This window comes from Acyrthosiphon pisum, chromosome A1 (genome assembly GCF_005508785.2).
Source record: "Acyrthosiphon pisum isolate AL4f chromosome A1, pea_aphid_22Mar2018_4r6ur, whole genome shotgun sequence".
NCBI classification, from domain to species: domain Eukaryota; kingdom Metazoa; phylum Arthropoda; class Insecta; order Hemiptera; family Aphididae; genus Acyrthosiphon; species Acyrthosiphon pisum.
The window spans coordinates 137,367,628-137,380,174 of NC_042494.1; positions in this window are offsets into that span (position 1 = coordinate 137,367,628).

A 12,547-nucleotide genomic window follows, 5' to 3' on the forward strand; every position below is an offset into this window, starting at 1 on the left:
AGTATCCTGCTATGGTTCATAGATTTTCTGTATTCTGACGAAAAGCCTACAATACCATATCTAGAATATATATATTAATATCATATTGCGATTATAATCGGGAAAAGGTCAAGTATGGTAGGTATACATGATACGCTAAATAAATAATTTAACTAGGATTCTCAACATTCAACGATTAGAATAACCTAATAGAATTGTGTTACATTAAACATATTATCCAGGTAAAATATTTAGCCGTGTTTTGTAAAATTTAGAGAAAGCACCTTCACACCAGTGTGTTATTACTTTTTTAGTTAATCATTTTGACTAAGAATAATTCTGATCAACTTAATTTGGGTCTTAGAAAATATATGTGATATTATATTTTTTAAAACGCTGTTCATTCGTTGATCAAGGTTGCTCTATTAAAAATAGAATTTACTAGTTTTGAGTAATTTAATCAACATTTTATAATAAGTCAACCTGTTGTTCTTATTTAACTTTTTTCCTGACATCTTATTACAACTTCTAATTCAATCTCTGTATGCAAGATCACTACAGATTAAACTAAAAATTACAAACACATGGTTAAAGACCAATACCGAAATTTAGTTATTAATGGCTAACAATTTTATATAAGAACTATGAAAATTGAATGTAAGAAAGTACTTAAAAAAATGCACGATATCTATCAAAATTATATTTAATATAATATAAAGAATAAATAACTAGTCTTAAACATTATATGCATGTAAGATTAATATAATATAAAATGAAATTATGAACTACTAAAAATAAATGTGATAACTTACTGAATTTGGCTAAAAGAAATAAATTATACGGTAATAATTTATAAGTATAATTATAAAAATGTTATGATGAAAGATGAAAACCTAGTGATGTCTTTAAAAAGTTCTCAATACATCCCACACAGCATTTGGAAAATTATAATATTTTGTGCTTATTTTGGAGTGCGTGAATAATGAATATTTGTCCAATAATATTGTATAAATATTTTATTCTCATAAAATAATAAAATATTGCACAAAAATGTTGACTTAATATTTTTATAATGTTTCCATGAAAATGTTTTGTTAATGTTTTTTACAAAATATTTTTCAAAAGTGAACTTCTTGGCCAAAAAATATAAATAAAATGATTCCTTATTATTTACGTAACTTTTTCAAATATTTTGACAACTATATTGTTTTCCTGAAAATATTTATACCATAGTTGGAAAATATTATAATTCTGTGTGGGATTTAATACAAATATTTCAGTAGGAAACCAACTTTGAAATGTAATAGTTTTTCGGTCGTAATATAAAATCAAATTTAATCTTAATTTGTATTGTAATTTCTTAGTTTATTAATTATCTATATTATATTAATTTATTTCCGTGAAATTTACAACCTTGTATCACAATCACACAACACTATTTGTAAAAATAAAAGCTTATAAGATTTTTAGGCCCCATCCACTTTGCCAAAAATTATGAAGAATCAAATATGTTTAAAGAATATGGAGTTTTAAAAAAAACGTTTTGAATTATTTTATAATTATATACTAAGAATCTATACACTTATCAACTTCACTGAAAATGTTTTCGGAATTGCAATAAAACACCAAATCAGGAAAATGTAATTATATACAATAGCCACACGTGTGGCATATACTTAATGTAGATGACCATATATTACAATAACTATACTTAATGGTTGTAGTGGGGAGGGGGATACGTGAGATGACATCCCTCCGCTCTTTATAGCATACATTTTCCATTCTTCCACTTAGTTCGTCGAAAATAATACATCTCCTTGCCTGATTTTTGTTGCATGATGGTAGCCTTGAGAATCATTTACCAAACATTATGGTATGTATGTGTATCGTTTAATAAAATATAAAGAATGGATTTAAAAAAAAAAAAAGTTATTTAACACTTTTTGCATTCAAACACACATATTTTGTTGATAAAAATTTGGAATTTCAAATAATATTATAAAACTACTAATTTAGTATTTGCTCTATTAAAACAGAATTTAAAATTTGAGTAATTTAATAAACATTTTATAACGAGTCAACCTGTCGTTATTATTTAACTTTTCTCCTACCATCTCACAACTTCTAATTGAATCTCTGTAGGTGCCTACGCAACATCACTACATATTAAGCTAAAAATTACAAAACAGGGTTTAAAACCAATACTGAAATTTAGTTATTATGGCTAACAATTTTTATAAGAACACTGAAAATTGAATGTACGAAGGTACTTAAAAAAAAAGCACATCAACTATCAAAATTATATTTAATATAATATAAAGAATAAATATTATAGTCTATTAAAATCTATACACATGTAAGATTAATCGAATATAAAATAAAATTATGAACTACTAAAAATAAATGTAATAACTTACTGCCTTTGGCTGTAAGAAATAAAATATACGGTAATAATTTATAAGTATAATTATAAAATGTTACGATGAAAGATGAAAACCTACTGATTTGTTTAAAAAGTTCTCAATACATTTAATACAAATAATTCGGTAGGAGACCAACTTTGAAATGAAATAGTTTTCCAGTCGTAATATATAACCAAAGTTGATCTTAATTTGTCTAGTAATTTTTTAGCTTATTAATTATAATTGAGTTATTTATTTATTAATTATCTATATCATTTTTTTTTCTGTGCAATATACAACTTTGTATCATATTCACAGTACACTATTTGTAAAAATAAAAGCTTATACTATTTGTAGGAACCATCCGCTTCACCAAAAAATTATGAAGAATTAAATATGTTTAAAGAATATGGAGTTTTAAATAAATACATTTTGAATTGTTATACAAGTACATACTAAAAATCCTTGCACTTATCAATTACACCGAAAATCTTATCGGAATTGCAATAAGACACCAAATCAGGAAAATGTATTTATATATGTTACAGTAAATGATGTTAAACATCAAAATAACGTTATTTTCTAGCAAATAACAATAGTTACCTAACAAATTAGTAATTATCGTGGTTTATTATTGTTTTGGTTTGATTACCGATAATTTCTACACACGATGGTAAATGTTGTTATATGATGGTTTCAGATATTATACGACCGCAGTAGATAGTACTTCGGACAAAGGTATTTTCTAATACCTACAATATCTTAGTTCTGTTTCTAATAATAACTAGTTATGTTTATACATTAAGTTAGTGGGGCTTACTAGTAGAGGACTTAATTGTAACTATTGTAGTTAATATTTTTGTCAGTCTTTGTCAGTTTAAATTTACGCATTGGATCTACATCGTATATCGTTATGTGCTAAAATATTCTTAAAACGTTGTGTTAATTTTATTTAAGTTGTATTATTATTTATTAATTAAATTTAATATGGGTGAACTTGAAATGGAAAACAAAATTGTTGACAGAGCACGTGGATCCCCACGAAATTTATTAGCAGTTATTGCTAATGTTGACAACGGCTTTTCTAAATTATGTAAGTAAAATAAAATTTAAAATTTAAATTTATAGGTATTCTGGTATTCATGTACTTATATTTGAATTATGCACCCAATTTATTATGTAATTATGTGTTTTCTTAAACACAAGTACCTATACGAGATCTCAACTTGTAACATGCATAGAAATTTTGCTTGATCTCAAAACTCTGCTTGAATCATCTAAAGAAAAAGAGATAAGACTTCGAGAAGCCGGTGGTTGTAAAATTCTTAGGGGCCCAAAAGGCTATCAAAGATGTCACTGTAAGATGAAGTGTAAAACAAATAAATTTACCTGTCGAGTATATGGGAAATTATGAAATTTGAAATGCCATAGCTCATTATCATGTAAAAATAAATAATAATACAAAAATGTAATTACAATTTACATGATTAACTAATATTGTTTGGAATTAGCGTAAATCGTTTTTAAAAAATTAACATTTTAAGCCTTTAAAATAATAAAATATTCATTATTATCTATTAATGTTAATTGCTAGTTAATAACGTTCATATAAATTTAACTCTTTTACTGTAAAATATACATTAGCTACACATAATGTACCTAACTGATTAATATTACTATAACAATATATAGTGGTCGAAGTGGGGAGGAGGGAGATACGTGAGATGACATCCCTCCGCTGTTTATAGCATACATTTTTCATCCTTTCACTTAGTTTGTTGAAAATAATGCATCTCCCTGCCGGATTTTTGTTGCATATTGGTTTCTTGGTAGCCTTGAGAAACATTTACTAAACATTTTGTATGTGTGTGTACCGTTACAATAAAATATAAAAAATATATTTTAATAAAAAAAAGTTATTTAACACCTTTTGCTTCCAAGCACACATATTTTGTTGATACAAATTTTAAATTTCAAATAAAATTATAAAACTACTAATTTAGTCAAACTACATAAAAAATACGTACGAAAAATCACTAAAAAAAAAAAAAAATATTTTGTATGTTATTGTTACTACCTAATATACGTTATAAAATATTATGATAACTTATAGTTTACATGAATTATTAGCTATAAATTATCAAATTTTAAAAATATATTATAGTTTGAGATTATTTTTATAATCTAGCAACTTTATTGTCTTTTAATGAACCAGGCAATTTGATTCCTATATACTGGATACATTTTCAGTAAATGCGATTAAAAAAAAAATGTTTACAAATATTTCGTAACAATTTGATGAGAGCTATACCTATATTTTTAATTTGTCAGCAAAGAATAAAAAAAAAACAGACTAATCACACTGTTGTATTTAAATTTAAATTGAACTTCATCATTAATCATTATAAACGGAGATGGTGTGTTAGCCTTATTACAAATATTTTATAAGGATTCATATTTAATAACTATTTTTTTATTAGTTTTTATAAAACTAGTAAATAATGCTAGTAATGCATTTTAAATTGTGTAAAGAGCGATGAAGGCAGGGCTTCAAACCGATATCCGTTACCGATTTTGAATACCGATTATAACCGTTTAAAACTGAAATCAAAACTGAAAACAAAATCGAAACCAGTAATTAAAACTGAAATTGAAATCGGAAAATTAAAAACTAATATTTAAATCCAAAAACGAAATCAGAAAAAAATGAATATCGATATCCGAAACCGTAATCAAAATAGGAAAAATATTTTCGATTTCAAGTCTTGGATGAGTAAGAAAGTACTGATGTGTATTTCTATGAGGTTAGTGTAGGTTATTAATTTTTTTTGTTGTATATTGTTAAAAAAAAAAGACCGTAGATATTTGAAGTTTTTACTAAATATTTATATATGCAACTACTACACAAATTACATTATTTATTGATATTTTTAAATAATTTTTAATTTTCAGTTCTTTATCGATTTTAGTAGGTATAGGTAGAATACAACTACTTATGTTATTGGGTAAAAGAAACTTTTAAATTTGGTTTAATATTCATCAAGCTAGTGTATTAAAAAAATCTTAAAAATAGGTAGGTACATAATCCCAATTTTTTTTAGCATTTAAACATTATAAATATCAAATTTATTAAAATCACGAAAATGTGCAAATTATAAATGCATACAATTTTAAATGTAAACACCAGACTTGAAAATTTACATTTTTTCGCATAAGTATATTTAATAACAATAATAAAGAAAATTAATGTTAAGGCACAGCCGATTTTACTGGGTGATTGAAGTTCAATGTTTAACGATATTGCCGATATTGGATATCAAACATTATATTATTACAAAAACTAATTTTGTTTTTTAATTGTCAATAAAAAAATATTGATCATAGAAACTTGAAATATTCCATTATCAAATATTTTATATTCATTCATTATATAAGTTATAATAATTTATAATGGACCTCACCAAAATTCAAAAAAAAAAACGGAAAATAAAAAATTGTATTAGAAATAGATTGTAACGGATAGTATCCGTTTACGTCAAACACATAAATATTAATGAACATAGGAAGCTAATTAAAATGAATAGTAATAAATAATACTGTCAGGTGTAGGTGAGCAAACACAATAATATTGATAATTACCAAATTACAAATATGCGGAAATAGTAAGGTCCACCGGGGTGTAAAACTATTCGAGTGTAATGTTTTAAAAAGCCATATTAAAAATCACAAAACATGTATCTAGTGACAGGATATGGGGACTTACTATTAACATAAGTATATATACGCATATACTTAAACTAGAAAACAGGATGTAATATGTAACAGATAGTTGGCGTTTCGTAGAATCGGCATTATGATTCTTTTCACACGTAGGCCACAGGATACCGATAATGCATTGACGCAACACGAATGGGTCGATTGACCGGTGGATAGGTAGGAGAGCCTGGGCCCTTATAAAAGCAGATCTGAAACGGCCTGATTTCAGACGTGCACTCACATTCTACTAACGAGCATCTTCACGCCAGTTGGTACAATAATTTGTCATTTTTGGACTGGAATATTTTTCACTGATCATATTTTAAATAAACACTTTAACTATCAACGAGTCCAAATTTATTCAACTATCCTAAGATAAATAAACAACTCTGAGGTCTTACTACCTGCAACCGGTAATCAACGCAATCAAGGCGATTGCCAGATTATCACAAGATCAAAAAAGTTGCAAAATAAATTGAAAATATCTAAAAGATAATATGTTAGGTTAAAATATGAAAATGTCTACATTTTTTAGTCAAAAAGGTATCACTGATTACCAACTTCACACACGCTTTACTGCCCACAATATATTCACTATCCATTTTATTGTACTAAATAGGTAGTTACAATTTTTTATTAAAAATCCCGTGAACATGGTAAAAAGAAGCATTTTTGGTACCTATTTAAAAATACAAAATGAAAAAAACACATAAATTGATTTATTTTTTTTTTAACTTTATTTAATATCAGTAAAGATAACTAGGCCTCACTGAGTTTAAACTCGTGTGGAGGCCTATAAATATTATTGATATGTACTTTTCTCACTCCTGTCAGAAACTTAAATTTTAAGAGATACGTTCCACACAAAATAACATTACTAGGGACCTGTTATGAAAAATAAACAAATATACGTACGTGCTTTTTCTGCAATTGATAACGTTCAATTAAATTATAACTATGTGGGTAGTTACATAATATTTTCCATAAAAATATTATATTCATGTTTATATTATCATGATTAATGTAAGAAATCTATATTTTTAGAAAAGGGCTTTCAGATTAATGTTTTAAAATGTTATTCTAAACATTAATAGGTAATCAATTTTTCACATTAAATATGGTAATTAAAAATTCAAATATTGTGTTATAATACATTTATAATATAGCAAATATAAAGCTGTGAACGACAATCGTCTTTCATTTTTTCGTTATTCGAGGTGGCAATAACTCTGGTGAATATTTATTTTAATATCAATAATTATTAATGTATTTTAGTCATATCTGAGATTAGCGTTAACAATTTAGCGTTGCTTTGTGTATGCGACTTTGAACGGTTGCGGTTATATTTGTACCTGGATTTTTTAAGGGATTATTTGCTGGTTAGAAGGTTGGAGATTTGAGTAGTCAATGAAAGAATGGCGGCTTCCATGGCGCGGAGACGTTCTTCCAAACAACAAAAACGTCTCAAGAGGAACTGGCTTCCAAAACGCGGTCGGCATTGTCGGTGACTTTGGACAACGTTCAGTCCAGATCGGAGACAATGTCCTGAATATTTTACGGCAGCTTTTACAGCCAGAACTGCCTTAACGCGGTATCGTCCAATGTGTTGGGGAGCATGGCTCTCATATCGTGGAGCATTTGAAGGGGTCTCTGATCACCCATCCCGAGCGGCTCAACGATAGTGCGAAAACGGGTCGACTAGCATTGAAAATGTGCTAATAAGTCGATCCTTCAAGATAGTGTAGGATATGTTGTGATTGATCAAATCACTCACGGCATTGATCCCCAACTCATTAAGCACGTGGTTAATGCGCGGGTTGTCAGCATGAAGTTTTTGGTACGCAGGAACCACTCGGGTGGTGAATGAGTCCGAAAATTCGGCAGCCAGGGCACGTGGGATACGCTATCGACCGCGGGCGTATCGATCGAGCTTGTAGACATTAACGGTGGGTTGATTGGGCCGTAATTTTCTTGCGAGCCTTTAATATCATCACACGAAAAAAGGTCGGAAACTTGTACGAATGCATAGTGTGTAAAAAGAAAAATCGAGGATTTTGTGGAAACACGAGGTTACCAATTTAGTAAATGTGATTCGTGATTTGAGTTATAGGATGATGTAGGAGCCTTTAGGTTATGTATCCTACGACAAACTTTTAACTATAAAAACACTTAAAATAATATCTGAGGAAAATTTATTTTGTTTTGAATAAATCACAATATTGCTTACGTTAGCGTTTTGGGACAGGAGCATAGACCTATAAACTAATGGACAGCGCTTAGAGAGAGATGTCAGGGGTACGATATTATCGAGTCAAAGAAGAAAGAAAACGTGGGAGAAATACAGTATTAGTTTCATACGTCTATGATTGCCCACTTTATGTTCTTTCTCTCTTTTCTCTCTTCGTTTTATCTCCTTTCTTTCCCTTATATAATTCCCGCGCATTGATGGCAGGGTGGAATGGAATGTGCTGTCCATTAGTTTATAGGCCTATGGACAGGAGTCACCACACCATCAGATTCCAATAGTAATCGTACCTAATACCAACTAATAACTATAGCTTCAAAACCAACGTCGTGTGTTTAAAGACTCATGTGCTAGTAACAGTCGTTAAAATTGTAAAACTATCAAATGGAACAAAGATCAACTGAATAACCATTTTTTTTTTTTTATTTATTGGATTTTAGATTTTAAAGTTCAGAATAGGTACATGACAGAGATTAAATACAATACAACACACGGACTGACAGAGAATCGTTATTATGTAACTAAAAAAAAAATAATTTTAAGTAATAAATGCTAAAATGTGAACACATAACTACCTTATTAGAAATACAAAGAAATTTAATTAAAAACAAAAACAACGAATAAAATGTTTAAAGTAAAAGCGTTTGTAAACATTATACTATGATTTATTTTAGTACGTGTTGAGTCTAATCACCTGTTTGAATTGTTATTGCAGAACATTTATTTGATGTTTTAATCATCTAAACTGTGTTTAAAATGAATTAGAAGCTGAACCAATTACAAACACTGGGTATTCTAACTAACTTTAGATTTTTCATCTAGTCATTAAGAAGAAGAGAAGTAAAAATATGACAATTAAAATTTAAAATATACTTACTAATTTCATCTGTAAAAAATAATATAATATAATATTATCTAGCTGATGCCGTGCCCGTTAAATGTATCAATTCTATAATGACTCAAACTTTGTTCAATTCGTTATTTAATATTCGGTGTATGGTGTTCAAAATGTAGCTTAACTTTTCCGTTGCCCACATTAAAAAATTCTGATTCGCATCAGTTAGGCAATCTACCTGTTGTAGGTATATCATGGACTCCGTGCTGTTGGTACATAAGTGTATGATTTAACTCTAAAGTATCAAAGTTATAACTAGTTTATCGTTTTTACACCTATGGTGGATTAATATAATCAATTTATACAAAATCCTATCCTAACTTAACCGTACTAAAATCCGATTAATATAAAAAAAACAAATTTAACCTTTTGTAAATTAACCTATTTCCTTCTCAGAGGTCTAATCTACCCAGAAACATTAAATTTTAAAATATATATATATATAATATATAATGACAAAAAATAATAGTAAAAATCAACAAACACGCCCGATTAACTAATAGCAACCAATACATAATACGCTGTTATGCCACTTATTTTTTAATTCCAGATTTCCTACTTTTCCGGTGGGTTTTCCTAAAATTTTCTTTCGTAAAGAACTTATCCTGGTAATTACAATCATTTTAAAAACAATTTGATAATTCATAACAGATAAACATAATGGGTCATACTCGTGTATCGTACATGGCACACGATTCTCGCACATCCCAGTGATATATATCAAAATCCGTTGAGTATTTCGGAATATAAATAGATTGTAATATAGATAAATTGTCGAGTTTTACTTCTCAGAACAATTCATACCTACACGCTGCTGACTATAAACCACACACAAAAGAAAAAAAGTCAGGTTACAGGTAGCTGGAAACCTACTATCGCAGTCGGTCATGGGAATATCCGAAATACACCATGCAAATAAGCGTGTAAATTTAAATTTAATATTAAAAAATTAATTCCGAACATTTTCATACTCACTCACATTTTAAACCTTCTCTGGACTTCCACAAATAAATTTAAGACTAAAATGAGCTAAATCAGTCAAGCCGTTCTCGAGTTTTAGCGAGACTAACAAACGGCATTAGATTTATATATATATATATAGATTGTTATTTGACTATTTTTATTCGACTTTCCAAATAAACAAAAATATGCTGTAAATTGAAATAATGTTTACAATTGTTTTGATACAATATTTAGATAGCTTGATATGTCATTCCCTCAAAAATATATTTCTCTATCTTTTTTGTAATTGATGATTTTACTACAAGATTACTTAAAAACATAGAAAAAATGATTCTGCGTAAATGAGTTTTGTCTATATGGCGCGTGGGACAGAAAACAAAACAAAATGTACTCAAATATTTCTGATCTTTGATATTCAAATATGCATATTTATCTGTACATGGATATTGAAGCTAATGGACGAAATACGAATACCATAAAACAATCTTGAAATGATTGAAATCACACGTCGAATAAAATATTACATTTAATTTTAGTAGTATGAGAAATAAACAAATGAAAATATACGTACTTATTTTAGCTATAAAATAATATAATAATAATTAATTGAGTACCATGGACAAAAATAATTTCAACAGTTAACTTTTATTTTAATACTACATAATTTATAAATTTTGAACTTTGAAATGCTGGTAATAAAAACTATATTTCATAACATTAATATAGGATTGTTTTTATTCTGTGGTTTTTAAGCAAATTGTACTTTATGAAATAAATACAAAGTAAGGGGTTATGATTTCATTGTGAATAGTGTAAACAACTTCTTCACAATTCACAAGACATTAGGCGCCCCAAACGCCTGAAGGAATACAACTTTGTTTGAGTGATTTAGGCTAATGAAAAGGGTGATCTCGTTGGAAGTAAAACCCCGAACACCCAAACATGTTCATGTATAATATATATTAAAGTAATTATTATTATTATATATAACTTATAAAATTATCATATTGTATTCATCCATGGTTAATTTGTTGAAAGTGAATCTTGACGGACTAATGATTTTAGTATTAACATAAATGAATAACACGACAATAGGATTATGTATAAGTATAATATATAATAACGTACAACTGGAAAATTTAACGTGACTGTACACACACACCGTATACGCACTGTACGACGGTGTCTGCGCAAGTGAGTATTACTACTTCAAAAGGCCCTATATATATGCTAGAGCTCTGCACGGTCTGGTCTAGACCGGTCCGGACTGGACCGGACCGGACCACGGTCCGGTCTTTTTCGGTCTTTGTGTATTGTAATTTAATGTGGTTCGGTCCGGTTCGGTCCCTTTGTCTACAAAAAAAAATGGTCCGGTCCGGTCCGTCTTCAAATTCATATTAGGTCATATGGTCCGGTCTAAAGATCTGCATTTTGAACGTCGATAATATAATTTTCATATAATTTATATTACGTAGTAAAATAAATAACATCATGCACTATATTTTGCACTTTACTTTTCTAATTCGTTGTAAATAAAACGGACCGTTCATTCTGGCTTAATTTTTATTTTATCGGTCTGGTCCGGTCCGGTTTTGGTCTTTGTTTAAATGTATCAGTCCGGTCCGGTCCGGTCCTGGTCTTTGTTAAAATGTATCAGTCCGGTCCGGTCTAGCTTCATTTTTATTTTATCGGTCCGGTCCAGTCCTGGTCTTTGTTAAAATGTATCGGTCCGGTCCGGTCTATAAAAAAACGGACCGTGCAGAGCTCTATTATATGCACAACCGAGGTCATGTTACATCCGTATAGAGAGCGAGTCTTATGATCGTATAACTATAGATACTAAATTGTACACACGTGTCTAGGATGACTACTAATATTAATTGTATATTTCAAAAGAATTGTACTTATATTATGACCTTTGGTCGTTTAAATAAAGAAGCCTCAGACAGTTAAAAAAAAAAATTATACATAAAATCTTGTCTACCTACGCTAAAATCAAATGTATGAAAACTGAATGGGGGAAAAAATGAATCTATTTGATTAACAATTTCAACGCATACGTTAAATTAAAATCCACATTACGACACAGGACACTGCAGGTACCCACCGAATTGTAATTGATACATGAATTATTGGTAGCCGCTGTATAAATAATATGCATATTATGCAATATACGCGAATCGAAAAAGAATGCAATAATTATTATAACCATACGACACGTCACTTGTATCGAAACAATGTATAGTACTATAGTACACAAATAGGTAATCTATTAAAAAAACATAAAACTACATACCGCTCAATTTA